The sequence below is a fragment of the Carassius auratus genome, chromosome 16, assembly GCF_003368295.1.
Source record: "Carassius auratus strain Wakin chromosome 16, ASM336829v1, whole genome shotgun sequence".
In the NCBI taxonomy this organism is placed as follows: Eukaryota; Metazoa; Chordata; class Actinopteri; order Cypriniformes; family Cyprinidae; genus Carassius; species Carassius auratus.
Genome location: NC_039258.1, coordinates 26720296 through 26726545, shown reverse-complemented (window position 1 = coordinate 26726545; position 6250 = coordinate 26720296).

Genomic DNA, 6250 nt, shown 5'->3' with positions numbered 1-6250 from the left:
CAGTTCGTTATATTTGACACTAGCTTTCACCACTTGTCACTTGTTGATACCGGGGCTCAAATCTGACCTTTCATATGTCAGCAATCCCCCCTGAAAATCAGCTTCTATGAATTACTTCAGTGCAATATAATTACAGAACGCTGAAGATTTTAAGCCCATTATGTTCAGTCACAATGACCCTTGTCAGTTTGTAAGATTCACTACTTGTTTGTCATCTCCCAAACACATTATCTGTCCGTTCTTTTACACTAAATGTAAAGCTTATTTGAATGTGTATTGAATTTTCAACACTTATCAGCTTGATAGTTTTCCTCTTTAAGCAAGAAAAGCAATTAAGAAGAAATTTTTATTTGTAATGGTGGACTGCCAAGAGGCATGGTGTAGTTCATTTAGTTATATGAATTCAATAAAATGAGAGTGGGAGCGGGTCTAATGCAAACTGCAATGAAAACATTCAATCTGCAAACACATTATGCTGAACATGTGACAGAGTGCCAATAATAATTATAGTGCACGTGAGGAGTGTAGAAATGTAGGGAAGAAAATGGAAAAGGGTTACATTGAATTAATTGTATTGTAAAGTTATGTATTAATTCTAACAAATGTATGCCAGTGATTATGATTGCAAGGGATTTAACTGTTGGCCTAAATAAGTAAAGATGGACCTATATTTACTAACAGTTTGTAGCTGTGGATTACAGGCATCTCATGGATGTGAGTATTATACTGCATATACAGTGTAGATCCAAATTAGTGAACAATTTATGAACACTTTATTTTTCAGAAATAACGTAATCTTCATCATTCAGAATTTGAAGGAATTTTAGTTGTGGCTTTATCATGCTAGTAGAATAGTTTTACAAAATAACCAAGGCACTTCAACAAACCCTTTGTTTTGTGGAAAACAAAGGGATCAAAATGATTGTAGCATGAAGAAAGATTACAACTAAAAGTCTGGAGGTGGAGATGTGTAGAGGGTCTTGTTCTGGATGACTTCAGCACATCTGCGTCCACAGGACATCACTTGTCTCTCTGTCAACTTTTCCGCTCTGGTGTGATCTTGGTCCTCTCTTGGTTACAGTCTCTTTCAGTTTGGTGACTGTAGTGGGTTTCTTCATCATCAAGTATTTTCAGTCAGCGTAGATCAGGACTATTGGCTGGTAATTCCATTATTTCAATGCTTTCAGCTTCAAGGAACTGCTTTTTTCCAATTTGACGATTTCCCAGATAGATGAAGATCATAATGTTTCCCATCAGATCCAAGTAGATTGAACTTTCTTTCATCACTGAAGTGAACTTTGGACCAGTTTACATACCCTTGAATCTTATACATTTTGTCATTTCCTGGATGATCCACGACTGTTTTTGTATTTTGTGACAGCAGTTCATGAGTCCCTTGTTGGTCCTGAGCAGTTCAGTCCTCCAACTCCTGCACGTTCTTTAGTTTTCTTTTGAGACAGTTAGAGAGACTGAGAGAGCCATACTTAACTATTACAAAAGGTGAAAATGTACTGATGCTCAAGGAGGCAACACAATGCATTAATAGACAGGGTGTAAACTTTTTAAACTGAATGATAAGGCTAAATTGTACTTATTTTGTCTGAATTACAGTACTAAATGAATATATATATGATCATTAAACAAAATGTGAAGAATTTAAACATCATCCTGTTCAAAAGTTCACCCCCGGCTCTTAATGCACGGAGTTGCTTTCTTGAGCACCAGTAAATGTTTCCACCTTTTGTAATAGCTGTGTACGAGTCCCTCAGTTGTCCTTATTGTGGAAAATATGGATCTCAAAATCATACAGTCACTTTTGGAAAGGGTTCAAATATGCAGAAGATGCTAGAAAACCAAAGAATGTGCAGGAGCTGGAGGATTTTTCTGAAGAACAGCAGGCCTGAAGAACTGCTCAGGACCAACAAGGGACTCATGAAGTGAAATGACAGGTGTGGATCATACAGGAAATGACACACAGTATTAAGATTCAAGATTATGTAAACTTTTGAATGGGGTCATTTTTATAAATTCTGTTTTGTATTGTGGAGTATATTTAAACATCTGTCATATGAAATAGCTTATTCAAGACAGACCAGAATAAAAAATAACATGCAATTGTCATGATCCGTCTGAATTTGTTTCAATTATTAACATTTTGCATATTCTGATAGTTGTGCTCATAAGTTTAAATACCCATGTGTGTGAGCAAAGGTTGAGATTGCCTTGCATAAGGACTTTTTACGATACAAATCGTTGCAAAGCAACTTTACAGAAAATTACATTTCTACAATATTTATTAGTAGCTTATCAGTGGTGACTGTCAGTTTCTCTACATATGGCAAAACTAATCAAACAGACGACGAACACTATTAACAGCAATTATTATATGATGCAATCATACTTAGCAATAATTGTTAGTTCTGTATGTTGTTTTAGGGTTAGCATCATCTGAGGTCCTCTGAGGGGTGGGCATCATCTCTTCTCAGGTGTTCTGGATCCAGACTGAAGCTTGTGTAAATCCTAGTTACCACAGGATGTCAATCCCCTGGCAAAAACAGACTGAGTGACAGTTTACTACAAAGACATGCCACACATGTATCCATCCACCTCTTGTATCGGTGTGTCCACACACCATATCAACCAAGCTGTGCAACGGCCACCTTGGTGATCAGTCACTCTGTCAGTGAACAAGTTGGGGGAAATGCTCTGAATTTTGTACCTGGGTCAGCCTGACCACTGGGGTTGTGAGAATTAGCCTTAAGACCAGCTTCAAGGTCATCACATGGGGAAAACTATTATTTAGGAGGCCTGGGAGATGTTTCTCTTACTGCTGGAGGTCTTGAAGTTGATGTGAAATAATTTTGCACTTAAGATTTTACATTTTAAAGCACAGCCACCACTAAATCATACTTTAGCACCTCTTTTTACTTTGATATTGTTCTAAAGTTAAATACAGATTTAAAATCATATGATAACCTTCACATAGCTACAGTATAACAGGAAACGTCAAACAATGCCTTGGAAAAAAACAGTTAATCTTCAAAAAAAAAAAAAAAAACTAAACAAAAATTGTATCAGTCATCGAATAAGCACATGTCTTATTCTGTATCCTAAACTCCTGAAACACTTGCTTCTCATATTCTGGAGCAGTCAATGCAATTTGTGAAAGAAATCAATTAAATCTATATGTGGGTATATGTGAAAAAATGATGTTACCCCTTTTATTATCGTTAACATTTTCATAAATAACTTTTCATTTAATTACAGATTTTTTTTCTCACTAACTGTAATTAATTACATTTGCATTTATTTTGTAATTAAACTACGTAATCGGTTACAAGTACTGTAACTAGTTACTTCCCAACACTGCTAATGAATACCATTTAAATGTGTGAATAGTATGTTTAAATTGTACAGCTTTTTTAGATATTTGTAATAAATTAAGTAACGCCTAAAAACTATAACCAAACTCTACCAATCAAATTAAAGATAATAAAACTTGTTAAAGTTAATAGTGTTTAGACCAGAGCACATGAGTGGAGCAAGAGCAAAGTTTGTCCAGGATCACTCCAAGAAAGTGGTTTTCTCTCACATGTGGAGGAACAGAAAACCAGCAGTGGAACTGGAGCAGGCTTATTATGAAAGAAGGTGACTGGAAATTTGTGTCACTCCGCTCCACTCATGGGCTACATCAGGGTTCCTCAAATCTTGCCCTGGAGTCCAAACGCCCTGCAGCGTTTACCTCCAACCCTAATCAAAAACACCTGAGCAAGTTCAGCAAGGTCTTCAAGGTTTGAGCTCAACTCTGCAGGGCACTGGCCCTCCAGGACGGGATTTGAGAATCCCTGGGCTATGCTACGGACCAGATTTTGTCACTTTGGCTTCATTGAAAAATATTTTTGATGGAAAGAAGAAATACACCAACAATTTTTGTCATATATGTGGACATTAAGTTACTGATATTAGCATCTTTTTAGAGCTGCTGTAAAGCAGTAAATGTATATATGTATATATATTCTCTGCGCCGAAGTAGCAGTGCTTCGACTAAGCAGCAGTGCTTCGCCTGTGCTTCCCCCCCATAATATAGTCCCAAGTCAATATCTGCCTAGGAAATCGCCTAGTGTTAATCTGGATCGCTATTTGTACTCGTTGTGAATACGCAGGCCACAAGAAGTAATTAGGTGGGTTTTTTTTTTTTTTGATCACTTTTACTCAGGCCATGCTAGCTGGCAACAAAGGATTCCATTCATTGTGCTAAGCTAAGCTAACGCCGACCCAGTCAAACTAAAACAATGCATGCACTGACACAAAAATGCATTTGCCCACCTATCTAAATGTAGGAAATAATGTGAATAAGCCCTATTTCAAAAAACGGTGGAGTGTTCCTTTAAGGATAATGCAGTCCCAAGGAAAAAGGGTCACGATCGTGTGTTGGAACCGCAGGTGGTGAGTAAAACTCCTTCAAATATCTCTGTGTTGTTAACTTAGCTATTGGCGTGTAAGCACATCAAGTAAACAACATGCGATGTTGTCATCAAACTGCACTTTCCACATGTACACCTTAAAAAAAATAAAGAAAAAAAATAAAAGAAAAGATGACATGAAGTGGAACTCAGTCATTTTCCAAAACCGCTAAGCAAATATATACAGTTTCAATACATACCACATAGAGACGTCCTGATGTAGTCGTTGATGCTGCTGCTCTTGTTAAATTTCAGCCTCGGGATCTGATTCTGGATCATAAATATACGCTGAATCTGACTGTTAGCCATGGTTTGTTTTGGATTATGTTTTTTTCCTCATGGTAATGTCACAGTTTCTAGCGCTCTCAACGCAAAAGCCTACTGGCGCTTGTGATTCTTTAGCTCCGCCCACACGTCACGCCTCCAGCCACTCGCGTTTTTCTGGGAAAAAACGGTACAGACTATCTTTCTCTTATAAGTAGTACTACTCTATAGGTACTCAAGATTAACAGGATATTGAGTGAAAACGAGCTTTCACCCCCCAACGGGAGGGGGAAACATATATATATATATATATATATATATATATATATATATATATATATATATATATATAAAGTAGTATAGAAGTAGTTTTGATGATGTCAGAAATAATGAGTTGGCAAAAGATTCTTCGACTGAGCCATACACGTGTTGATAGAATGGCCTCCAGTGTACCTTGTCTCTGGTCTGTTAAAGGGCTATTACGGCTCCTTAAGATACAGTATATATGAAACACAGAAAACAGAACCTGTAGGAGAAAGAAAAAAACATGTAGCCTATACGCGCGCGCCCAGCCTCATACAAACGCGCGCGCAACATCGATAACACCCAATTACGTCCACGCTCGTACACAGAAAGTCTTGAACACACAATTACACGCGCTACGAACAACCTTTTATTAACACTCAATTACACACACGCATAAATCACCAACGAAGCGCACAGTGCACCGTGACCGCAGGAGCGCGCACGGGTCGTTAGCCTTCACGCGCTCAAAACCTAGAGATAGACGGTGTGTGAGTGTGGAGTGTGGAGGGAGGAAGACAGAGGGGGAGAGCAAGACTCAAAATAAACGTGTCTGTGTTAGACGATTACCGGGCCGCGCTTCCTGCCCCGCCATATCACCTGCGTTCACTAGCATTGACACGTCAGTCTGCGGCGGCTAACGCGTTGTGACAGCGCTTAGATTATAATATCTGGCCCGTATTACTGGGCATTAGCGCTATTACGGCACCCCGCCCTTGCTTAGCCCGCTCAGGTGGACCATTTTGGAAATGGAGAAAAAGAAATGAGGAAACCGATAAAAATGCATGGAGAAAAGCGACAACGGGAGGGGGAAACAAGGGGTACTCATTAAGTTAAACCACAACCGAGAACTAGACTAAAATATCTGCAACATGCCAACAGTTTAAGTCCAAATAAACTGTTTCTGCCGAGAGTGGCAAACTCTCCCTAAAAGAGGCATTGTTAGTTTCAGAGAGGCCTGTAAAGCAGTAACACATCCTGATCCTATTAGATAGATGATTAAGCTTTAGTGGAAAGCGATCAGCAAGTTCTATTAGGAGTAAAACCGTTTATCTAAATAAATTTATGTATTTTTTTAAAGGATGTGCGTAATTATACAGACTCGGGTGCTATCTTCTTAATATCTTGGTTTGGCTCAGAAATGATGAAGAGTATGAATCAACCCTGAGAAGATGATTTACGGTTTGTACATCGACATGCTTGACTCTCTATTGCTTTTC